The 25,709-nt window shown below is 57.0% G+C and overlaps 1 protein-coding gene across 1 annotated transcript in view; it reads right to left on the bottom strand.

The window, feature by feature from the left end:
• MPPED1 (metallophosphoesterase domain containing 1) overlaps window positions 1–8,526 on the bottom strand; it is an 80,996-nt gene extending 72,470 nt beyond the window's left edge. Inside the window, exon 1 of the mRNA XM_081587856.1 lies at window positions 8,387–8,526. The gene's annotated coding sequence lies outside the window, so the exon portion shown is untranslated. The remainder of the gene's footprint in view (window positions 1–8,386) is intronic.
• Window positions 8,527–25,709: the final 17,183 nt, after the last annotated feature.

Raw genomic sequence — 25,709 nt, 5'->3', positions numbered from 1 at the left:
TCAGACCAGCCCAGGAGCCCACTCATCCTCTCAGACCAGCCCAGGAGCCCACTCAGCCCCTCAGACCAGCCCAGGAGCCCACTCAGCCCCTCAGACCAACCCAGGAGCCCACTCAGCCCCTCAGACCAGCCCAGGAGCCCACTCAGCCCCTCAGATAAGCCCAGGACCCCACGTTGGCCCCTCAGACCAGCCCAGGAGCCCACTCAGCCCCTCAGACCAGCCCAGGAGCCCACTCAGCCCCTCAGACCAGCCCAGGACCCTACGTTGGCCCTCAGACCAGCCCAGGACCTCACGCTGGCCCTCAGATAAGCCAAGATCCCACACTGGCCCCTCAGACCAGCCCAGGAGCCCATGCCGACCCCAGCCCCCCCACTCAGGCCACAGTCTCCGCTTCGGGTTTCCCTGGCACACGGGGAGTCCCCACCTCTGAGCCTTCCCTTCTGCCCTTCCCTCTGCCTGGAAGGCTCCGAGCACGATGCCCACCTGGGCGCCACACCTGTCTCCTGGCTCGGGGCCTCGAGGAGATGTCACCCGCCCCGGCCCCCAACCTTCCTGGGGTTTCTCTCACCAAAGCTCCCAGGTTAACGTCCTGAGTCTGAGGTGAGAAGCCAAAGCATAAAGCAATACACGAGCGAATGAACCAGTGAAAGAAACCACAGCCCTCGGGCCTCAGGTCCAGACTCCAGAGCAGCTCTCACCTCCTCAGATCCTGGGTTTTTCGCCTGCAAACACACGGATGCCAGAACCTCCCTCCCAGAGCCACTGGCAGGAGTGCAGGGCATGGCGCCTGCAGAAGCACCCGGCAGAGAGCTGGCACACAGCAGGTGCCCCCCCAGCACCTCTTCCCCTCAGGTCAGAAAGTTCCAGCGAAGCCCAGGAGCTCTGCAGGGAGTTTCCAAGCATCAGGCAGAGATTTTCAGATACTCAGGGGGCTCCCAGCCCCCGCCCGCCCACCCTGCGCCTGGGCAGGTCAGAGGTCAGTCCTTCTCAGGGTGACGTGATTGGACACATCCAGTACCACCTGCCCCGTGATGAGTTTTCTAGGCAGACTTCACCCCTGGGCACCACAGGACTCCAGCCAACTCTGAAACACACATTGCCCCAACTCAGAGGGAAGACCCTGTTCTGGGACCCAAATGACTCAGATGCAAAACTGATCCTTGAAGGGCTTGGGACCCAGCAGGAGGAGCCGGACAGATCAACAGGGCAACTCAGACCCTAGAGGGGAGGGGGCTCGGGGACCCCGAGCAGGCCCCAACCTAGGCCTACCAGCATGTGCCAAAAGCCCAAAAAGAGAGCATCTTAACAGCAGGTGGATTTTCTGCAAAGGAGAGACCTGAGTGGTCCCCGCAGCCCAAATCTGCCCAACGGCCCTGAGAGGGAACCTTCGGGCCACTGCGCTGCCAGGGCAGCTGATCAGCAGCCCAAAGATAGCTCCCTTTTGCCACCCGGCTTGAGCAGCACTTCTACCGGCTCTCAGAGCCAGGATGGCCCCGGGACAGTCCTGGTTCATGCCTGCTGCCCCCCGTCAGTCATTATGACCAGCATCCTCTCCGGCTCTCAAAAGTGTCCCCATTTCAACAGCTGAAAATGTCACAAAGGGTAAAGGTCACCGTAATCAAAGCCAACCTCAGGCTGTAAAGGTGACCAACGTCTGTCTCTCTCCAGCATTAGCATGTTTGGAGTGGCTCAGAGGTAAAGAACCAACCCACCAATGCAGGAGACGTAGGTTTGATCCTTGGTCCAGGAGGATCCCCTGGAGGAGGAAATAAATGACAATTCACTCCAGTATCCTTGCCTGGGAACTCTCATGAACAGAGGAGCCTAGAGGGCTACAGTCCATGGGTTGTCAAGGATTGGACACGACTTGGCAACTGAAGAACAAGAAAGCCGTAACTGTGAGGTCAAGGCAATGTTATATTGTCCTGAATCCCAAATTCGGATGACAATCAATGACTGCACAGGACAGATTGCCCATTAAACAGGAGACGCCCCCGAGAAACACCTGCCCTGAGAGCCTGCCCTGCGGCAGCATTCCAACAGAGCCCAACACCTGGAAAACTTCTGCAGGATCCCAACCCCATCTTCGCTCCCACACCTCTCCTCCCTGGACCTTGAGTTGGGGACAGCCGGCAGCCCCTGCCCCACCAACGGGGCAGCCCAGCAAGCAGATAATTGGATCTGGCCGCTCACCCAGAGCGATGCTGAGAGAAAGTCAGCTCAGCCAAAGGCACTGACGCTTTAGTTGAGCGGTTAGTTGCAAGGTGGAAAAATGTCACAGAAAATCCACGCTACCACCTCCTAGGTCGTGGCTCCCACACCAAGCAAAACGCAGGGAAATCGAATCGAACATAAGAGTATTAATACCAAGGTGAGGGTTTGGGAATGAGTCTCTTATAGACCATGCTTCTACACGAGCTCAAAAATCACTTTTAAACTGTTTTTTTTCCCCTGTTTTGTTCGTGCCAGCAAATATGCAATTGATTAGTCAGTAGTTGAAAATATCAGAAAAGGTAAAAATAAAAAACATAGCAAGAACTCAAAGGAAAAGAAAAGGAACAGACAGCCTAGTAGGAAAAAAATTCAGACCCAATCCCCCGATATCCCGAAAATGAAAGCTCTTATATTTGACCTCCTCCTTCTTCATCAACTGTGGATTCCAAGGAGGCTGGGGAATGCTGGCTCGCAGCTGATATTAGCAGCCACGTTGAATAAGTTGATGAGCTAAGTCAATGAAGGAATCCACAAATATTATGAAAATTAGACCATATTCCTTGAAAAAGGATCAACCACAAGTGACTTTAAAGCATTTACCACTTTCAAACCTTTTAGCTGGGCCTGTTTTGAATTATGACTACATGATTTTAAATTACATGATTTTAAATTACACTTTCTAATTCCTCGCCGCCGCCCACCCTCCCCCCCCAGCAGCATTTTCCAATTATGTACTTTTATTTCAGAATGATGAAGAGAGCTACTTACTGGATCATGTCCTGTCTGCCACAAATAGCTGCTCACTTATTCCTTGAACCTTAGATAGGAAGACAGTCAGTTCACCCGGCTGGTCTTCAAATTCTGAATATCCTCCATTCCCGTAGCACCCAACAAGGCCCGAGAAGCAAAGAAACCCTCAAAGCTCGGGTTGAGAAATAATGTTTGTAAACCACTGCTCCACTCCATAAATTATTATAATTCTTGGTACTTTCTATATCCATCTAGCCGATCAGCAATCACATAAATAACGGTGAATGGACTGATTTTTCTTCTGCAAAGTGCTATGTCCTAGTTTTCGAAATAAAGCATTTGGAGATTCGCGATTCTGTGGGGTTGAGGTGGGAAGCTGCTCAGATTCGTTTCAAACGTGCACGCAGACATAACCACACACAAAAGGAAATAAGAGGTACACGTGAAAAAAACCAGGATTCTGCGTCCCCTTCCCACGTATCCATCAAGTCACACTCCACATTCCTGGGGGTGTGGGACACACGGCTGCGGGGAGGGGGAGCAGCAGGGCGGTCCTGGGTGCTCGGCATTCACATACAATTTGCAAAGAAAGTAAACGTGGATTTACAGTTCTCATGGAAATCTATTAAACAGATGTCACTGAAGCATAATCAAATCGGCACTATGGTAATTCTACACGTAAGTCGGAGATTGGGGTTTTGCCATTTTTATGATCAGTTTAACTGCAATTTTTTTTTGTGATCATGCGGGAATCTGCAATTAAGGATGAAACCTCCAAAAGTATGATCAATTAACGAATATGTCTGAATGAGAAACTTAACAAAAGCAAAACTCCGTTCTCTATGTGCCCCCTACTCCCACAACACACACGCCCCTTTGTGCAGGGAGCCTAGGGTGGGGGAGGGACCGACTGCCTTTTCCATGAGCACTGCAATGCCAAAAGCGCTTCGTTGGGAAGGGGGAGAGGCAGGGTGCGGCGAAGAGCTCACACTTCTCAGGTAGCCAGTGCAATATATTTTGCAGCCTTGCAGGCTGCAGTACTGTCGGAAAATGCAAAAGAATGAAATGAAGGAGAAACGCGAAGCAGGCATCATGTTCTCCCGAAAGTGATGAAATTAGCACGGGTGATGCCAAAAGTCTTTCCATGTGTATCAATGCTGAGCCTCAGATCCTTGGAAGGAGGGGATGGAAATATGAAGTTGTGCAATCGAAGCAAACTTTCAGGGTTTGGGGTTGGGGTGGTGGAGAGAGGGCTCTGGTCAATTCTTGGCTCTGAACTCAACGCATATCAAAATCAACCAGAGGGGTGAGTTTTTGTTTCGGTAGCTGCATCTGCCTCTGATGTACACCCAAGGTCTGACATCAAGCTGCCCAAGTTCACATAGAAACCCCCGAACGGTAATTCACACAATGGTATAGAAAGACCAAAGGACATCTCAAGCCACTACTGAGTTCAAAATTAAAATATATAATCCCAATTTGCTAAGACTGTCTTTCATGAGACTGGCCTGCCTCCATCAGCCACAGATACTTTAAATGGAAATAAAGAATAATGGAATCTTGTCTCATTTTTTGGGGTGGGGGAAGCTCAAAATAAAGTAAGGCATTTGTTTTGGTTGCAGAATGGCCACATTACCAGGGAGAACTACAGAAAATGAAATTAATCAAGGAATTATATATACCTTCTCTCCAACACCACCTGCCAAAAAGGGGGCCTCTCTTTTTCTCTCTCCCTTAGGGTTGCTTTTGTTTTTTACAATTTTGTCACTTCTTCAGCCCCAGGTCACACAACGTCAGTGGCAGTCTGGAGAGGATGCTTGCTAGCTAGTGGTCTCATTACGTGGGGGACATCGACACCCCAGGAAACACGGTTGCAGGGAAGAACTGCCTTCAGGGTAACCCAGCACAGTCTAGACATTTCTCACTATGGGACGCACCCCCCGTCTCTTCCCGGCCCACCAAGTGTTCGGCACACCTAATCCTAGAGGGTAAGACATTTGGCCGGAAGGAAGACCCCAGGACAGCCTGTCTTTCATCTGAGGTGCCAGGAACGGTGTGATCAGTGGGCACAGATCAAGCCTGAGATCCCACTCCCGGGCTCCTACCCCTGGGGTGTCCCTCTGCCCGGGACTCCTCGCTCCAGAGATGCAGGCAGACAAAGGTAAATACCAACTGCCGAACGGAGAGATCTCAGAGAGAATGAAAAAGGGGGGATGCTTGAAAAGACCACTTTTCTGTTCCTGGAGAGGGAGGGGCAGTGGGAGAGACATGTCGCGTTGTCACATTGAAGATTTTTGACAGACAATTCAGCGATAATGCAGAAATTCCACCCTAACAGCATCTCACCACCGAAACTTGAAAGGCATTAACTAACCTCCACTAATTGCATGTTTTTCTGTGCATAATATTTACTTGTTAAAAGTCGTTGCCTGGCCGATTAATTTCCTCTGCCCTGCTATTCGTGATTGGTTCACGGGCCTGAAATTGGAAAAATGAAATCATTTTGATAGATTAAAAGATGGTTGCACTTTGGGGAGGGTTTTCTTTTCTCCACTAGTCTGGAACCTGCACCCAGAATGCTGGTCTTTCCCCTGAGCGCTACCCTTCGGTGAGATCCTGCTACCATCCTTAATTCCTCAAATAAGTGCAGAGACGTGTCCTGTGTTAGGTGAGAGCCTGCAAGGGAATGTAGCAAGTTCAAGGGAAAACAAATGAATTCAAATTACTTTCATCAGATGAAGATTCAATAGTCTCACCAGTGGACTGGGAAATTTTTAAAAAGCAGGCTTTTCTTGAATGGTTACTGTGTGTCAGTGCAGTCCTGACACAGTTAGGGTCTTACAGCAAGACCCTAAAGCCCTAGTCTCTTACCTCTACTTAGACCTATTTGTCCATAAACAGCCTACAGGGTTAGGGTGTATGTGAATGATTTTAAGTGTTCGTACAGCAACTGTACCCGAGATATGACATCCCACGGGTAGGTCACAAGACCTGAGCCTACCCACATCAACATCATAGGGATCTACTTCAATCCAGTTGTTCGGAAATCCCTAGGGCTGAGAAATAAATAGGAAGGCAGCCCCACATTGAACCACTTCCGAAGACAAGATTAAACCACTGTGACTGGATTATCGCCTTTTGACTAGCCATCAGCCAATTAATGGACCTCCACGGAGTGAGCACTCAAATAGATGTAACCATTTCGCAGAAACCCATCTTAAGGAAAAAGGTTTTACAAGTGTTGTGGGGCTGCCACTTGGAAAGCCAATTTGCAAAGAGCCGGGCGTCATGAAGCACAGTTTATTATGCACGACTCTCACACCACGGTCCCCACGGACACTGTGCCCAGCTCCAGAATGCCTCCCGATCCCCACCGGCTGGCTCGACAGCCCCGGTGTGCTACCCACCTCCAGAGGCCTGCCTCGGCCCAGCCAAATCACCAGCCCCTCCCCAAACAGCCTCCCAGTACGTTGGCTCCCATGGGTGGAAGCCCGGCTTCCAACTTGAACGTGGCAGTCAGCCGGTGGCCTCTCCAACATGCCCCAAGCATTTTAGGCAATGTGACAAATTATTCGTGAAGTTGGTGCATTTTTCTGTTGTTGCAAATACCAGCCAGGGTATGGACGATGGTAGTGTCAAACCGCCAGCCCCCAGCCTGGCTGAGCCCTGCTAATGAGTCTCCCACTACCATTCAAGTCCTGCGGAGCCAGCTCACCGTTCACCAACCAACCCACTTTTGTTCCCTGGTTTAATTTCATAATTGTTTGCCACTTAACAAGCTCTCCTCTGGGCCATTCAATAGGGGCCTTGGAATTGGGGAGGGAGAGGCAACCAAGCCCCCAAGGGATGGGAGAAGCTCAGCCCCCAGCACCCAGGCAAAGACCTCCCAGAGAGGACAGCTAAGTGGCCTTGGGGGCCAGTTTCAGGGTGGGGCCTCCTGATCCCAGCCCCAGGCTCCCAGCCCCAATGGGGAGGCGATGGGGGAAAGGCGGGGGTCTAGGACCCGAAGCCTGGACACAACAGGCTCCTGGACACAGCAGTTCTCAAACCGACCCTCTTCTGTTTCCACCCGGTCAAGGGAGACGGCGTGAGAATTCCCCTTCCTATAACAAGTCCCAGAAGAAGCACACAAGAGGCAGAACTGCTGCTTAGCCTGAGCAGTCCCTGAAATATTGCCTGCGAGGGCTGGAACCTGCCTGGGTAGCCACTGAATCCCTTGCGACCGGCACAGAGCAGACAGTAATAAATATGTGCGGAATGAGTGAGTGGATGAGTAGATGGATGGGCGGATGGCTGGGTGGGTGGATGGATGGATGGATGAAGTTTCCAGCAATGCCGAGCCAAAGTAGCCACTAGATCAGCATTACTCCCCGCCTCCTGTGCCCCCTAAGTACCAGCAGGGGCTTCGCTGCGCACAGTAGGCTCTCAGCGCCGAGGGGCTGCTATTGTTATCACCATCTTCATCACTTGCACCCCACCAATGCGCTTCTTCCACCAGCAACTCCGCCAGCAGCCAGCAGCGACCCGCGAGCCGGGGAAAAGTTTCGCTGACCCCTCGGCCCCAGTCGAAGTCCAGCTCTCCAGCCGAGCCCCTCCCCGCGGCACCCGCTCTGCCTACAGGGCAGCCGGGGTGCGGGGCCAGGGCACCGGCACTCGGCGAAGGCAGCCAAAGTAACTTTGCGGGCGTCCCTGCGCCGCGCCGCGGGCGTCACCCCGCGCCCGGAGAGGGTCCCGGCCGCGCCTCCCGCCCGGCCCTGCGCCCGCGCCCCGCGCCCCCCGCGCGCCCCCGGCCCGCGCCTCGCCCGCCCCCGGCCCTACCTGGCCCCGGGCTCCTCTTCGGCGGCCGCGGCGGCCGCGAGCAGCAGCGCGCACGGAGGGAGGCAGGGGCCCGGCTCCGGGGAGGGAGGCGCGCAGGGGCGGGGGCTCCTCCGGCGGCGGCCGCCTAGCCGCGCGTCCGAGGCAGCAAGTGGGAGCCAGACTCCTCCTTCAGGGGGCGGGGGGCTCCCCGCCGCCCGCTCCCTCGCCCGCCCGCCCGCCTGCCCGCCGCGCGCCTCCGAGCCTGCCCGGCTCCCCCGCCCGCCGCCGCCCGCCGCCCTCCCCCTCTTCTTCCCCGCCTCCCCCTGCCCCGGCGCCGGGAGGGGCGCGATCGCGCCCTCGGTCCCCGGTTCCGCGCGCCCGCCCGCCGGGGCCCCCGCCGAGCCGGCCAGGCCTCGGCCCGCGGCCCCCGCCCGGGCCCGGCGCCGCATCCCGCCGCCCCAGGGGGAAGAGCGGGCCCGGGCGCGGCGAGAAGGAGGGGGCCCGCGCTGCGGAAAGGGGCCGGCGTGGCCCCGCCTCGCCCCGCGCCCCTCTCCGGCCCGCCCCCCGGCCCCCTCGGCCCCGCAGCGCACGGGGTGGGCGGGGAGCGGGGCGGGGGCGCGCTCACCTCCGGATCCGAGGCCGCCGCGGCTGGTACCGCGTGCTGGGGCGTGCGCGGCTCCTTCCGGGGCGCCGCGGCCCCCCGCCCCCGGCCCGGACCCTCTCCCAGGACCGCGAGGGCACCCTGCCCGGAATCCCTCCTGACGGGCGTCTGCGAGTCCTCCTCCGCCCCCTTTTCCGAGAGATGTGGACCCCCAGCCCATAGGCTGCGTAGGCCTGGTCCCCCTCCAGCGTCCCCGTCTCTTCCCTCTGGGGGTCCCAGGTCCCCGACTCGGGGTACAATGGGTGGCCAGCGGAAATCTAACCCAGAGCGGGCAAGTCATCAGATCAGGATCTGAGGCCCTGGCCCCTGGTTTGAAGAAGGGAGGGAGCAGCACCTGGTGGTCCCACCCTGGGGAGATGGACTGGCCCCTGATGACCTCTCCCCCTGCCATGGCTGGAGACTGGTGTCCACAGGGCACAGGTCAGGCTGGGGCCTCCCAGACAGAGAGGTGAGCAGAGGATGTACCTCTCAGAGGCCCATCTAAGGCACCCCAACAAAGGTTTGTGGGTTCCCCTCCCCTGGCACACTCACATGGCATTCTGCCTTCATCAGAGCTTCGGACACAATCCCCAACGACAGGACAGCCTGTGGGGGTGTCTCAGGCCTGGCCTGCCCTTGGGGAAAGCCAGTCTGGGAGGGAGGCAGACAGGGGCAGGGCGGGTGAGGGAGGGGAAGTGGGAGCCGCTACCCAGAGGGGCTTCCTGGAGGTGGACACACCCCAGCGAACTGCATGTCCTGGAAAGAAGGTGTGGAAGAGGCATTCCAGGCAGGGCCTTGGCATATCTGAGACGGCTTCCTCGGAGCTGAAGAAAGAGGAAATGTGGGCAGGAGGGGGAGGAGAGGGAGCCAGAGCTGAAGGGCTTGGACGCCTGCCTAAGTGGGTAGGCTTTGTCACTGGAAGCCATAGAAGGTCTTTGAGCGGGAGCACCTGGCTGGCTTTACCTTCTTAGACTTTGCTCAGGCAGCCCTGGGCTTCGCAGGCCGCGCTAGAGGTAAAGAATCCCCCTGCCAAAGCAGGAGACAGAAGAGACTCAGTTCGAACCCTGGGTTGGGAAGATCCCCTGGAGGAGGAAATGGCAACCCACTGCAGTATTCTTGCCTGGAGAATCCCATGGACAGAGGAGCCTGGCGGGCTACAGTCCATGGGGTCGCAATGAGTCGGCTACAACTTAGCACACACAGGCAGCCCTGAAGAGCACGGGGAGAGGCTAGAGAGGGAAGAGGCTGGGACTGCAGAGGGAGAGGATGGAGGCCTGGGCTGGTCAACCCTCTCTTGTTTCCTTGTCTGTGGACCTCACTGTGCAGCATCGCTGGGGCGATTCCGGGGCAGAGAGGCCGGGCTGGAAACACAAGATCAGCTGGGCAAGCGGGAGGGACAGGTGAAACATGTGGTGGGGGGGCACAGAGACGGCAGGTCTCCCGGTCTCCCTCCCGGCCAGTCCTGGAAAGCAGGTTCACCCGCAGTGTCCCCTCATGATATTTCTCAGGGCCCCGAGGCCATGCTGACCTTTGCAGACGCCCAGCTCGAGTTGGCCTGGCCCTCTGAGGGTCAGAGCCCCAGGGCGGGCCCTCTAGGCCAGGCGGAGAGGAGTGGGAGCATCCCCTGGAAATTTAGGAAAGAGACCCCGGGTTAGAGCGCAGGCCTGCTGTCAAGGAGATTGGTTGATCCACTGTCAGCTCCACTGCTCAGGTGCCTAGAGCAACCACTAGACACCTGTGTTGTCCTGGGAACTGTGTGTCTCCCAGGCCTGTGTTGGGTGGCCAAGGATGCAGGGGGCATCCATGAAAGGCCAAAAGGGAGACACACCCAGAGACCACTCCGGACCAAATGTCAGGTCATAAGGAGAGACGCCCAGCCTGGGGGATGGTGCCAGGCTTCCTGGAAGAGGGCCTGGAACTGGGCCTGGGAGAAAGGGCAGAGTGTGAACAGGGGAGAGGAGCCTGATGGGCATTCCTGAGAGCAGCAAGTGCAGAGGCCCAGGACACGAAGGGCAGGGAGGGCAAGGAGGTGCGGACCCCTGGAGTATTCCACAGGCTGGCCTTGAATGCCATGCCGCGGGTCGTGGGTGCCCCTGAAGGCTTCTGAGCAAGAGGTTCCGTGGTGTCTGGTGTCCCAGCACCTGGGACAAGGCCAGTGTCAAGTGAGTGGGTGAATGAATAAGCAGGTGAAGGATGAGGTCTGCTGACCTCAACTCCACTTAGCACACAGAGCCTCCCGGCTCCTGCAGCTTGGCTGCCCGACTCTGGAGCATGAAGGAGCATCCTAAACTGGGCGCATCTTCCTCCCCACAGGGATAGAGGCTTCCCGAGCACTGTGTCTCCAGGAGTCCACTGTACCTGCCTGGGAGACAGGACTTGGGCTCAGTAACCCAACCCATTACCAGCCAAGGACAAACGCACAATTTGTTCATGACCTCGCGAGACACTGGGCAACATGTGGTTGGGAATTGGTGGAGAATTTTTGGTCTTGGGGCAATAGCAGAGACATTCTGGTGACACTCATCCTCCAAGTTCAGCTTCCTCCCTTCCTCTGATCCCTCCACTCAGCTCCCAGACAGCATCTCTTACCTTCCCACAGTACACATTTATAGAGCACCAATTGTATGCCCAACACGTACCACTTCCTTCAGATCAAAGCGTAAGCTCCCCACCAAAGGGGCCTGCCATCACCTGCCCCACCCTGTCCCAGGCACTGAGCTCTGACCTTGACCCACACCTACCCTGGTCCAGGCTGTGCCTCCTGGGGGTCAGACTGCCTCGGCCCCCAGCACTGCGTCCCACGGGTCTGGAGATCAGCAGGTGCCCAGCTAATGGGCTCTGAAAGGCGGAGAATGAGGAGTGAGGGATGGGCAGGGTAGACCCACTCCTAAAAGAGCAACCAATCTGGCAAACACAGCAGACATTCTGCTTTGGGAAAATTTAATAACACAGTGGCACTTGTTCATGGAGACTAATAGAAACACCACACAATCCTGCACTGTTAACCAGCCAGGGGATGGCTCGTTCAGTGGGGAAGTCTTTCCCAGTCCACCCACTATATGCTGGAAGCCAGAGGGAAAAGCAGGAGATGGTAGGCTGACTGACCCGCTGGAGAAGCAGGAGGTCAGCAGATGCTCACAACACCAGAGAGAAGAGGGCAGCTGAGAACAGGGCAGCAGGGACGCTTCAGAAAGAGGTGATGTGCGGGACCTCCCTGGTAATCCAGTGGTGAAGGCTCAACATTTCCAATGCAGGGGTCCGGGTTCCATCCTTGGTCAAGGAACTCCATCCCTCATGCCACAACTAAGACCCAGCCCAGCCAAATAAATAAATTAAATATTTAATACATATATGCTAAAAATTAAAAAAAAGAAGAGGGGATAGGCATGTTTCCAAGGAAGACAGCTTTGCTATGAGGATAAATGGGACAAGGACAACCCAGCAGAAGGACCAGCCATGCAAAGAAGTAGAATCTCCAAAGAGCATGGGGGTGATATCCGCTGGCCAAGAAATTCACCTTTCCAGGAAGGTGTCCTGGGGCAATAACTATTTATAGTAGCCCCTAATCCCAAACAAGCCAGATGCCCAGCCAGAGGGGATCAGTTTTATGGTGTGTCCATATGGTGTGTCCAGGGAATATTAAGTAGCAAGATCCTGTTGCTGGCATGTGGTGTGGCAGGAATGTGTCCGTGGTCATCACACATCCCATGGACAAGGGAAGCAGGCACCTGACTCTGGGTTTTGAAAAATGAAAGATAGGAGGGGAAAAAGGAGCTCAGGAGTATTTTAGAGCCACATGTCAACCCTGGGGATAAGATGACGGGTGATTCGTAACTTCATTTATGGGACCTTTATGTTGTCTCGAACTCTTCCAAAATCATCAGAGTGTCATGAGGGGTGGAGAGAGGGGCGTCCCGGCAGGGGAGTGAGCAGAGTCGGGGGTGGGGGTGCGTGTAGGGCAAAGGCTGGGGGGAGCTGGAGGTGTGGCAAGGCCCAGGCCCTGGTGGACTCCAGTGCCTTGTTGGCAGAGCAGATCCTCCGTGGTGCCTGGCTCAGAGCCAGCCTGTAGGATACAGTCATTCCAGCACATGTTCAGTGGGCCCCTAGGGCATGCCAGGAGCTGGGTCAGGTCCCAGGAATCACCCTGATAGGGGTGATTTTAGCGGAGGTGGGAGTCAGCATGGGCTAGAGGGATTGAGAGAGGCTCCCTGGAGGAGGTGACCCAAGCTGGGGCTGGATGGGAGAAGCCTGACTCTGCATCCCCACGTCTGCTCCGTTCCACCCCTCCAAGGTCTCCAACTACTGGCTCAGGTCTATCTGGACCCTGAAGGCAGGTCAGTTTCAATTCCAGCCATCTGGCGTGGGCCTTCCCTGGGTCTTCCCCTCAGCCCAGAGCCCTGGGTGGGAAAGCCACACCCTGTCGGGGCCCCCAGGCCCTGCCCACCTCTGGTTAGGCTCCGGTATAGCCTATGAGGACTGCCTCAACTATGGAACTACTGGTTCAAGTCCAGCCTCTGCCACTTACAACTTGTGACTCTGAACCTCGGTCTCTTCCTTTTTCCCTATCGTAAAGCCAGTACGATAATTTCTAACTCAAGGGCAGTGCAGCTAGAGGGCCCAGTGCCCCAGTGGCACTCAGCACCTGGAGGCTGTTAACACTGACCCAATTCTTGATACCAATTCTAGGGATCTGGATTTTAACTTAGTTCTGCCACCAACTAGCTTGGGCCCTCGGCACATCCTCGTGGTTCTCTGAGCCTCGGTTTTCTCAGCCTGAGGACAAAAGTGACGTCCCAGCTCACTCCTGGGCTTGCTCAAAGGTGAATGACAAGATGTGGGAAGACCCCACAGCTCTCTCCTGCCCCGAGGTGAGGATCGCACCAGGTTGTGGTCTAGATGAGTCCTCCACTGCGTTCCAGGGTGTGCTCCCCCATATGACCCTCAGGTCATTGCCCAGAAAGCCTGGAGCAGGGAAGTTGTCGTTTTTGTTGTTCAGTCGCTAAGTCACCTCCGACTTTTTGCAACAGGCCAGGCTCCTCTGTCCTCTCCTATCTCTCGAAGTTTGCTCAAATTCACGTCCATTGAGTCCGTGATGCTATCTAACCATCTCATCCTCCGTGAAGAGCTGACTCACTGGGAAAGACTCTGATGCTGGGGAAGACTGAAAGCAAAAGGAGAAGGGGGCTGCAGAGAAGGGTGCCTTGTGTAAAGCGAGCTCCAGACACCTGTCTGATCATTTCACCAGGGTCTGCCCCTGGCAGATGAGCCCGGAGGGCGAGGCATTTATTACTGGACAGCGGACCCAAAACACACTTCAGGAATGATGTTCCCTGCCCCAAGCGATGCTGCTCCAGGATTGGAGTCACCAGGAGCTGGACAGAGGCCAAGCCTGGGGAGGCCATCCTCCTCCCTAAGGTTGTGGAAGCAGGAGGGTGCCCAGCCCACAGACCTGCTGAGGGTGGGTTCAGCTCCTGGTGCCACTCCAGTCACCACTAAGGTGGGTGGCCTAGGTTCCCAGCACCCTTGGCCCTGCCCCTCATTTGCTGCCTGTAAGTCCTTTAGTGTTTCTAGAGAAATTTTCCAGATTCCTCAGAGCTGGCTTATTTCTCACCATAACCTGGCTGGGACCTCAGGTAGGGGCAACAATCCCTGTGAAGGGAGACCAGGAGGCCCATTTTACAGATGAAGAAACTGAGGTTCCAAAAGATCATTTGAGACCTGTCCAGCTAGTATGTGGTAAAGTTGGGAACTGCAAGGCCAATCTTCAAACTCCAGGACACTTGTTCTCCTCCTCATCCATCCTGCTCCCTGCCAGGTGCCAGGCCAGCTCCTTCCAACCCCACCAAAGGCCCTCAACACATGAAGGGACCATCCCAGCCCTGCCTGCTGTTGCTGAGCTCTGCTGAGCTGTCCAGGGTCCTGGCCATGCCCAGTCCTGCCCTGCAGACTTCTCCGGTCCTTCCTGGATGGCTACCTCTTCTGACCTCCTGGACAGTGAAGAAGTAGAAGCAGGTGGAGCTAGCCCCATCCAGGGCTCCTGCCCTTGCTTTGCCTGCACTCCCTAGGGGCTGTTGAATACCACTGCTGCTAAGTCGCTTCAGTCGTGTCCGACTCTGTGCGACCCCATAGATGGCAGCCCACCAGGCTCCCCTGTCCCTGGGATTCTCCAGGCAAGAACACTGAAGTGGGTTGCCATTTCCTTCTCCAATGCATGAAAGTGAAAAGGGAAAGTGAAGTCGCTCAGTCATGTCCGACTCTTCGAGACCCCATGGACTGTAGCCCACCAGGCTCCTCCGTCCGTGGGATTTCCCAGGCAAGAGTACTGGAGTGGGTTGCCATTGACTTCTCCATTGAATACCACACTTCAACCCTAAAGCCTTGGTTTCCTTTTCTGAAATATGGGTGCAACAGAGGTCAGGCCAGTGGGTAGTTCATATTCAATAACCTTCCATAGATATCCTAGCCACCTCCTCAGGGCCAGGCAAAGCCAGAGACTTAGAGGGACTCAGAGGTGGCCCTGCCCCTGAGCAAGGGATCCAAAGGGTGTGGGGTCTGGAAACTAACAATGGCTATGCACTTCTGGGCACAGAGGGGGTCTCACAGGGGACCTCTCATCCCTCATGGGGACAGATGAAGGGGAGATGCTCAGACAGTGCCTGGTGACAAGGGCAGAGGAAGGGGGCATTTGAGGGGAGGGGCCGAGCAAGCAAAGATCTAGAGGCAGGAACCAAAGGGGACTGTGGGGTGATGGAGGGAGGGGGTCAGAGAGAGGAGCAGGCAGAGGTTCACCCCACCCAGCACCCCTGTAGCCGCAGACCAGAGTCCAGGGAAGTGTGGGCAGAGCCTGCATCCACTCAGCCGTGGATGAGGGAAGAGGGAACACAGGGGTGGTGAAGAGAGGCCTGGAGATGAAATGCCTGGGGCTCCCTGACGTACAGGCCATAGGGCATAAACCCCAGGCACTTTACGTGGATCTCCTCCCTCGATCCTGGCAACCTATGCACCAGCTCGGCACGGACTCAGGGGCAGCGGTGGTGGGAACCGAGCAAGACACAGTGGGCTCCACGGGCTTCCAACATCCCCCTCCAGCTGAGCTTCCGATCTCCTCAGCATCCCCGGGTCCTGCATCCTCATCCAGAAAACAGGTGGGCGTACCAGGTGCCTCCTGGGCTCCTGGAGGAGCCAGGTGAAGCCCAGACGGCTCTCCATCCTTGGCAGCGCTCGGCTCCGGCCAGGGCTCACACACCTCTCCAGGTGGCTCTGGCTTCAGCCAGATGCCCTGCATCTTCCCTTCTCTGGGTCAGCTGTCTAGGAGATGCTCTTCCCCCTACCCAAAAGCAGCTTGGGTTTGTGGGCGCCAAGACAAGGGGACCCCATCCTCACAAGAGCCCCAGGGCCCAGGTACCACACCCAGTAGTGGGAGCCCTGGATTCAAGTCGATGAACTGAGTCAATGGGGGTGCCAGAGCCAAACCTGAAGAAAGAAGGGAGGAAGCGGGGTTTTGCTCCCAGGACCCAGGAAAGGATCAGGTGAGAGAGGTCCCAGACCCAGCCTTGTGCCTCCCCCACCCCCAATGGGAGGCCAGGATGCTCAGGACAGACACAGGCCTAGTCCTAGCACAGGAGTCCTGGCCAGGACCAAGCAGGCCCCCCAGGCAGGTCCAGACCCTAGAATGAATGCCCCGGGGGAACAGAGATCTGGGAGGTGAAGGCACCTGTCACCAGCTCAGAGCAGGCACCCCCATCAAAGGCAGCAGGATCTGAAACCTGGGCACCCTTCTGTCCCTCTCTCCTGCCTCTGCTGGCTCCCCCAGTCCCATCTGGTTGCCTCCTGAATCTAAGACCCCATCCTCAGGGCCTTCCCTGAGCCCCCTGCCTCCACAGTGCTGTCAGGGCCCCTCTCACCTATTTGGGAACCTCCGGGGCTCCTCACTGCTCCTAAGTCTGCATCCTGGGGGGGGGGGGAGCTCAGCCCCTCCCACTCAGGATGGACTTCCCCAGGCAGCCTGCCCCTCCCAGGCCCACCATGGGGCTGTACCTGCTCTGCCCTCCCCCTCGGCCCATGGCCAGCAACGGGGTCCAGGCTCCTTCGGGGGTGGGGGGGTGGGGATCAACAGTTAAGCAGGCCTGGGCCCCAGCAGCACTTGGGGCTGGGGCTTCGGGCCAACATCCCCGGGCCCTGCCCCGCTTCTGTCTGGACACCTCTCACCTGCAGGACGCAGTGCTGGTGGCGAGCAGGGTCCGAGGGGTCGCAGGGGTGTGGACCTGATGCTGGGGTCCCAGGGCAAGGTGCTTGACCTGGTGCCTCACCTGTGAAACCAGGGTAAACATACCTGCCGCGTTAGGTCGTGCCAATCACGTGGGGTGAGGACCGTGAACGCCCTAGTGCTGGCTGTGACTCAGCAATGCCCATCAGTGACAGCGCCTGGGAGACCTCTGCCCCGGCCTCTCCTTGAGCACTGATGTCTCCGCGCTGTTCACTGCCAGATCCCAGCTCCACTCCCCCCAGGTGGCAGGTCCTCAGTAGACATCAGATCTGTTAGACAGAGGAGCCCCAGGGAGCCCCTCACCTTTGTTAATGCCTCCCCCACTGGGGGGGACTTGCTCTCCTTGGTGAAAGGCTGAGAGAGTCCCAGGGAGGCATCAGAGCAGGGGCGGGAGTGCCAGCCTCCTATGCTGATGGCACCCCACCCCCCGCCCAGGGGGCGGGCCCCCTCCTTTGGAGAGGAAACCCCCTCCCCCGAATCCTGCAAGGACCCTCACACCTCTACTTGTCTGTCTCCTGTGCTCATCCCACCCTACTTCTCCAGGAACCTGTTCCACTCCTGGGGTCTTCTTACCTGTCAGAAGATTCTACCTTCTCTGGAGCTTGTCGCTTCCCCTGCTGATTCCCACCCACCTGCAGGATTGCACCCTCAGCTTCCCTCCTCCAGGGTGGCCTTGAGGAGCCTTGGGGCCATCAGCAGAAAACTCCCTGAGTTCCATGGCTCCCAGACTCACAGCCGCATCCTGCAATGACCCCTCTTGGCCACACCCCATCCCTGCCCATCTTCACCCTCTTGGATGAGTCTCGCTTTTCCCACAAGACTGGCACTGAGACCAAATGCAGTTCCTAGGTGGGCATTGGCAGGGAAGAGGCCAGCAAATTACTACTGTGCTGCTGCCATGGCAGTCACTCACACTCTAGTCTGAAGGTGTCCAGCCCCTTCCTAAGAGCAGTTTTGAACAGAGCCATCAAAGCTGGGAGAGATGTCTGTGCCCTTCTACCACAACCTCACCCTACTGCCGTACTGTACAAAGAGGAGACTAGGACCAGACTGAGAAAGAAACATAAGAGCAGGGATAGCCTGTCCTCAGCTGAGGGTGAAGGATAAATACTCCCTGAAAAGGAGAGTGGAGGGGAGGGAGCTGAAAACGGACTTGCATGATTTCTCTATCCATTGATTTCTCTATCAATGGACATGAGTTTGGGTAAACTCCGGGAGTTGGTGATGGACAGGGAGGCCTGGCGTGCTGCAGTCCATGGGGTTGCAAAGAGTCAGACACGACTGAGCGACTGAACTGAACTGAACTATCCAGGATGGTCAATGCCAGAGGCCATGGGGCTGCTGATAAATCTCACTGCTCTGATTCATCAAGACGGTCACCTTGTCTTTCCTTATTTTACAGTGAGGTTGTAGCTGTTGGGTGACCTTGCCAATAGGTACCCGGGACCTGTCTAGACCTTCATGGCCCCACCCTCCATGTGCTTTCATCCGTGACGATGCTCTGGAAGAGAAAGACGTGTGAGTGTGCCCCCGGCTCCCCACCCCAGTGGAGCCTCTCTCACTCAGCATCCTTCCTGACTCCCATCCCCAGGCACCCTGACTCCACCCTGCTCCTTCTGCCCACCACAGAGATGACCCAAGCTGCCATGTCTGGGCACACACATCATGACTTTAATCCTCACGATTGCCCGTACAGGTGGCGCTATCATTTCCAGTTTACGGATGACCGGCACTGGGGCTGAGTCACGCCTTGAGTCCTTGCTTAGGCTGGAGTGACACCAGTTCTGGCTGCATTCCGTACCTGGCTGCCGGCTCTCTGCTGCTGCCTGGGCAAGAGGGGCAGCACAGATATGGCTCAAGCCCTCGCCTTCCATCACGTGCTCCGAGCAGACATCACTAATCAGTGGCCATGTTCTTTCTGGTGAGCCAGAACGCTAGCACAGGGCCCCAGGCAGCCACTGGGAAGGGCTGGCCCTACAGACATCATCTACCTGCCTCTCCCCAAGAGCCTGCGGGGCTGTGACCTGCCCGTGGCCTCAGTCAGCAGCTCCGCTCCGCCCTGTGTAACAGAGGCGGTCACCTCCCTGCAGGCTGGGGTCTGGAGCTGCCCCCAGGCTCACCATGGTCCAGCAGAGCTCCCCCACACTCCGCCATACCCCCCCCCAGAGACATGGCCCCTCCCCGCAGCTCTCTGGAGCCTCTACTCACCCACCCCCACCCCCCCAGAAGATGGCCAGCCTTCGTACTCCACTCAGCCACAGAACCCCCCACCCCCCGCAAACTGGCCTAAACCCAGAGCTGAAGCCCTTCCTGAACCACCCCCTCCAGGTCTGCCCCTCCAGTTCTGCCTCGTTCAGGGACCCCTGTAGTCAGTAACGCCTTTTCTGCATCTTCAGGCACCCCAGGGGACCAGCACCTCTCCACCTGCATTTATACCTTTTCAACTCTCCTGACCTAAGAAACAAGACCTCTGTCCCTCCATCATCACCCCACAGCTACTGCCTCTCTCTCCCCTTCTCAGCCAAGTTTCCTGGAAAAGGGCCCCCACCCACGCCATCTCTGCTTCCCTGCCTCCCGGCCCTCTCCTCAGGCCAGGCAGGGTCTCCCTACTGGTGTCCACCACCGTTCTGCTCATCGCCAGCCATCTGGGCCTTTTCCCCTGCTCTCAAGCTATAACCAACCTAGACAGCATACTAAAAAGCAGAGACATTACTTTGCCAACAAAGATCTGTCTAGTCAAAGCTATGGTTTTTCCAGTAGTCATGTATGATGTGAGAGTTGGACTATAAAGAAAGCTGAGCATCGAAGAATTGATGTTTTTGAACTGTGGTGTTGGAGAAGACTCTTGAGAGTCCCTTGGACTGCAAGATCCAACCAGTCCATCCTAAAGGGGATCAGTCCTGGTTGTTCATTGGAAGGACTGATGCTGAAGCTGAAACTGCAATACTTTGGCCACCTGATGCAAAGAACTGACTCATTTGAAAAAACCCTGATGCTGGGAAAGATTGAAGGTAGGAGGAGAAGGGGACGACAGGGGATGAGATGGTTGGATGGCATTGCCGACTCAATGGACATGAGTTTGAGTAAACTCCAGGAGTTGGTGATGGACTGGGAGGCCTGGTGTGCTGCAGTCCATGGGGTCAAAAAGAGTTGGACACGACTGAGCGACTGAACTGAACAGGACAGAGTCCAGCCTCCTGGCTGTGGCCTTCGAGTCTACCTTTCCTGATCCTGGGGACATTTCCAATCTTGTTCCTTGCCCCACCCTATTCTCCAATGCATCTATCAACTTCCCTCGCATTAGTTCTGAGATTCTATACTAGCTCAGTCCTCTCCCCTTGGTTAAGAAAAACAAAACAAACAAAAAACAAAAAACATCAACAAAACATTGTAAAGCGATTATCCTCCAATTAAAAATAAATAAAATTTTTAAAAACCTCCCACAAAGCTATTGCTTATCTAGAACTGCTATATGCTAGGCATTGTGCTAAGAATGGGAGAAGGAAATGGCAACCCACTCCAGTTTTCTTGCCTAGAGAATCCCGTGGACAGAGGAGCTTGGTGGGCTGCTGTCCATGGGGTCGCACATTCAGACACGACTGAAGCGACTTAGCATGCATGCATGCATTGGAGAAGGAACTGGCAACCCACTCCAGTATTCTTGCCTGGAGACTCCCAGGGACAGAGGAGCCTGGTGGGCTGCCGTCTATCGGGTTGCACAGAGTCGGACACGACTGAAACGACTTAGCAGTAGCAGCAACAGTGCTAAGAATGGAATATTCAATCCCACCTTCCAATGTTGATTCATTAATTCCGAAACTATTTACTGAGCACCTACTTTGTGCCACACCCTTTTGTAAACAGAAGGAGTCAGCAGTGAACTGTGATGTGGATATTGTTGTTCCAGCTGAACAGGTGCGGAAGCTAAGGCTCAGAGAGGTTAAGTGACCTGCCCGGGCTCACACAGCCCTGAGACAGGCTGCACATCCTACACCCAAACAACTTCCCCCAAGCCATGGTCTTCCTGTGGGCCACACACTCCAGTCAGAACCCTGCCCACCCCACCTCCCACCTCCTTCAGTTGCTGCTGGAGCTCAGCACCCTCAATGCTTTATCCTCCTCCCCTGGACCCCCTTCCAACCACCCCTACTTCCAGGCCACCTTCCCTGGGAGCCGCTGCCAAGCTGTCAGCTCCTTCCATCGCCCCGAGGCGGCCAGAGGGAGTACCAGCAGCAGCATGGGCACACACCTGCCTCCAGCCGCTCCCCACGTGGTGGTCTCAGGCCCGGACGCCAGGCCTGCAGGGCGGGAAGCCAGCCCCAGCCCACAGCTACAGGAGGCAGGGCGGGGTCCTTGCTCAGAGGCAGGGGCAGTCCAGCTCTCCCCGTCACAAATCAGGACACTGAGGCTGGGCATCCACCCGGTCTCCTCTGGAACTGTCTAAATTAGTCAGATCAGCCCATTAGGGTGACCATCTGAAACCTGGATGAGGTTCTTCCCTCTGCAGGGATGCTCTCCGTCCAGCCCCTGACCAGCTCCTTGGAGTTCAGCCAGGGCAGCCTTTGCTCAGAGGAGAGTCCTGACCATCACTCGGGTCCAAGCCCCCCTCAGCGCTCACAACACTCACCCCAAATGCCAGCCAACAGTCACCGGGTGGGCTCTGATGCATGGGCCCTGATGGCTAAGGAAGCCTAGGGCCGGAAGATGGGGACTCGTGGGCTCCCCTGCTTCTCTCGTGGTGGACACGTGGCAGGCCCTTCAGGACAGCTGTGTGGGGCTCCTGGAGGCAGGACCACCGTCCGCATTCTGACTGTGCCCCCAGGGGAGGCAGTTGCGGGCTGGGCAAGGGGACCCCTGATTTCACAGAGACACCAGTGGTCTCAGGAAACTGTCCCCTGCCCTTGGCTTTGAATGAGGATAAGAGACCCCAGCCCCGGCTGCAGGATCGCCTCTGGGGAGACCCTCTGCTTTCTCTGAGCCTCCGCGTCCCCATCTCCCAATCTGAATCGGCTTCGTCCGGGCAGTCTGCTGACAGGTGGAAGGAGGCGAGGGGGCCAGCCGCGGCCCTTCCTCGTCCCCCTGTTGCCCTCTTTTCAGAGTGAAAAGTGAAAAGGAGGGCCCCTGCAGAAAGGCAAAGGCAGCCCTGTCTGCTTGACCACAAGGCCTTCTCTAGGTCTCCCTGGTGAGCCCGGGAAGAGCCCCATCCCGCCACCACCCCTGCCCTCATCAGGAGGCCTCAGAGGTGAGGGCGGTCCCCGTGAGGCCTGGGATGGCCTGGTGGATGCCCGCCCAGTTGGTCACCTGTGTCTGGGCTTCAGGGAATAGCTGCCGCACGCCGGCACGTCAAGAAGGAGGCCTGAGGATGGGCGGGCTCCCAGACCGGGGGCCATTCCAGAGGTGCCGTGACTTCCCGATGCCAGCACGGGCTCTGGAGCTTGGTGGGGCTCGGCTCGGATCCTGGCCCTACCACTTGACCTTGGTTAGGTCTGGACCCCACATCAGAGCCTTTGTTTCCTCATCTGTAAAATGGGCTTTATGTGCCATCTCCTGGGGCTGCTGTAAGCCTTGGTTTCTGTTAATACTTCAAACAGGCACCTGGCACAGAGAGAGAGGAGCTCTGCTTAGGTTGGATGTTGGACCAAAAAGAACCAGATAAAGAGAGGGGCTTCCCTGGTGGTACAGGGATTAAGAATCTGCCTTGGAGTACAAGGGACGTGGGTTCGATCCCTGGTCTAGGAAGATCCCACATGCCGCGGGCAGCTAAGCCCATGTGCCACCACTACGGAGCCCATGTGTCTCAACTACTGAAGTCCGTGAGCCTGTAGCCTGTGCTCTGCAACAAGAGAAGCCACCGGCATGAGAAGCCCGTGGATCATGACAAACAGCAGCCTTCACTGCCTGTAACTAGAAAAAGCCCTAGTGCAGCTACGAAGACCCAGCAAAACCAAATAAATAAATCAGTATTAAAAAAAAAAAAGAACCAACCAAAGAAATAAAGACAGAACCAGTGCAGGAACTGCCCTTGGGTAGCTGATAGCAGAGAGCAGACTGGAACTCACATGCTCCGATACAACAGGGGTGCTGTGGGACCTCTAGGGCCCCAGTGACTCCCATAAATATGATCCAGTCCTTCCCACCTGCCTGCCTTTGCCTGTGCCCTTGCTTGGTGTGGCCTGGGTCGTACCCGCCCTTCTGGGTCTGTATCTGCACCCTCTGGCCTGCCTTGTCTCAGTCACCTGGAGCTGGTCACGTTGTCTCAGCTGACCTAAACAGTGGACATAAGTACAGCTGGGGCTTCCCCGGTGGCCCAGTGGTAAAGAATCCGCCCGCAATGCAGGAGCCTCAGGAGACGCGGGTTCAATCCCTGGGTGGGGAAGATCCCCTGAAAGAGGGCATGGCAACCCACTCCTGTGTTCTTGCCTGGAGAATCCCCATGGACAGAGGAGCCTGGCGGGTACAGTCCATAGGGTCGCGAAGAGTTGGACACAACAGAAGCGACATAGCAGGCATGCGTGCACAGGTACGACTCCGATGGCCCTCCATTTTTATAATTTTGTTTCTTTATTTTTGGCCACGCTGGGTCTTTGGTGCCGCACTCAAGCCTTCTCTAGTGGCAGGGAGTGGAGGCTACGCTTTGTTGCCGTCCATGGGCTTCTCCTGGCTGTGGCGTCTCTTGCTGCGGAGCACGGGCTCCAGGCACACGGGCTTCAGTAGTTGGGGCTCCCGGGCTCTGGAGTGCAGGCATAGTTGTTGGGGCTCACGGGCTTAGTTGCTGGCAGCATGAGGGATCTTCCTGGATCAGGGATCAAACCTGTGTCTCTGGCACTGGTGGGTGGATTCTTGACCACTGAGCCACTAGGGAAGCCCCCGTTTGCCCCTTGGAAGCTTGTGTTCTCAATACTCGGCCGCCCACAGATCCGGGAGGCCTGAGGGAGCCGAGTGGACTTGCCCACCTCTCTCGCCTGGCACCAAGGGAGGGCAGGCAGGATCAGGCAGCCTCGAGCAGGAAGCTGGGTGTTTACATGGCAAACAGAGGCTGAGGTGAGATTATGGGACGTCGGAGGGGCAGACGCCCTGGTGCCAGCTGCGTGTCTGGCTCTGATGCCCCCAGCAGCCCAGGGCTGACGCGGCCACGCTCATCTCCCCCGCATGCTGCGTGCACCGTGTATGGGTGGAGGGCTGCACCGTGCCTCCATGTTGTTGGGGAAGCAATCCATGCGAGCTCGAGCGACCTGGTGAGCAGGTTGGTGGAGACGCGTGGCCAGCCCCCGGCGCCCAGCCCTGCCCCAGCCTCATCACCTCCCAGTGCCGCTGTCTGGCATGGCCTCCTGCCAGCAGCATTGGGCCGCTAACCTGCTATCAACACTTTCCCCAGCAAACTTCGTCCCATCCCTCGTCCCTTTAACAAGCAGCCCTCATACCAAGCCGTGTGCTCAAGCCGGGCTCCTACCCAGGGGGAAACAGAAGCTGAAAGAAGGAACCGGGAGCCCCTCGGCTCAGACCCCCTACCCCAGCTGGGGGACCTGGCCAAGTTGCTGCATTGCTTGGGTCTCTTCTCTTTGGCTGTACCGCAGGGTAAGGTTACTCTTAACCTCCACCTCGTGGCGCCATCCAATAAGCCAGGGCAAGTAAAGAGCACCTGGCTTGGCACAAGCTCACTGCCAACAGCGGGTCTTCTGGAGGGGAAGCTCCATTGCGTAGCATTGGTTGATTTCCAGGTGTAACTGAGGACCTCCCAGTAAAGAACCCACTTGCCAAAGCAGGAGACATAAGAGACGCAGATTCGATCCATCCCTGGGTCGGGAAGATGCCCTGGAGGAGGAAATGGCAACCCCCCTCCAGTATTCTGGCCTGGAGAATCCCGTGGACAGAGGAGCCCGGTGGGCTACAGCCCTTGGGGTCGCAAAGAGTCGGACACAACCGAAGCGACTTAGCAGGCACACGTGGTGTAACTCCTCGCACAGCGGTTCATCTCAAGCTACCGACCCACACGCCCAGGTGGGAGCAGCTGGTGTGTAGACGGCCTGCTGGGAGCTGACGAGAACCACCCCCACCACACCGCGGCCGCCTTGTCTTCTCCGTCGCCCGCATCCCTCGTACCGCCCCAGCCGTTTTCTGACCTCCCTACGTACCAGGTGTGTCCCTGCCCCGGAGCCTTTGCACTTGTTGTATCCTCTGCCTGGGACACACCTCCCTCCAGCTGTGGCGTGGCTGCCAGGCCTCGCTTTCCAAGTCTCAGCTCGAATGTCACCTCCTCCCAGAAGCCTGCCCCGTCTGCCTGGGCATCCTTGCCCCCTCTGTCTCGTCGCACACTTGTCTACAGTTTCCTGCTGTGTTGGTCCCTCGTCGCACTTGACTCTATTGGGACATGTGGCACACCTGCCTGTACCCCGTGCACTTATCTACTGTCCGCCTCCCCTACCGGGGTTTGCTGTCAGAGCCAGACCTTGTCGGCTGGGTCTCTGGGGGGTTTGCACGTAGTAGGTGCTCAGACAATATGAACATGAATGAATGGCCGAGTGTGGAACGGAGGAACAATGAACCTACCTGGCCTGGTGCTCCTGGGTCCTGCCTGGCCCCCTGCGCCCAACCCCTCCCCTGCCCCCTGCCTGGGCAGCGGCTCTAATTGACGGAGGCCCCTTGACGGCACCGCATTGTGGGACCTGTAATTGCCGGCTCCTGCCTCTTTCCCCCACCCCAGTCTCCCTCTTCAGCAGAAAGACAGACCCCGGCCCCATTGTGCGGCTCCTGTGGACACAGGGATGACCTCACCGGGGGCCTCCTGAGACGGGGCCCAGGGGAAGGGAGGGGGTGGGAAGGGGGGGAGGGAGGGGGGTGAGGGGTAGGGGGGTGGCCAAGCCCAGGTTGGGAAAGCCTGGAGGCTGTGGCCTGGGACAAAGGGCGGGAGGGGAGTGAAGCCCTTCCCGAGAGAGAGAGCGCTTCCCTGGAAAGACAAGGGCGCTTTCATTAAGGGGAATAATTGTGAGGGGTGGGGGGCGTTTAATCCGTAAGAAAGGATCCCAGGGAAAGACTTAGCTGGGA

Source organism: Giraffa tippelskirchi, chromosome 4 (genome assembly GCF_054371585.1).
Source record: "Giraffa tippelskirchi isolate mGirTip1 chromosome 4, T2T-mGirTip1v1.2.pri, whole genome shotgun sequence".
NCBI lineage: Eukaryota > Metazoa > Chordata > Mammalia > Artiodactyla > Giraffidae > Giraffa > Giraffa tippelskirchi.
The sequence above is the reverse complement of the archived record's forward strand: the minus strand, read 5'-3'. Positions and strand labels throughout refer to the sequence as shown.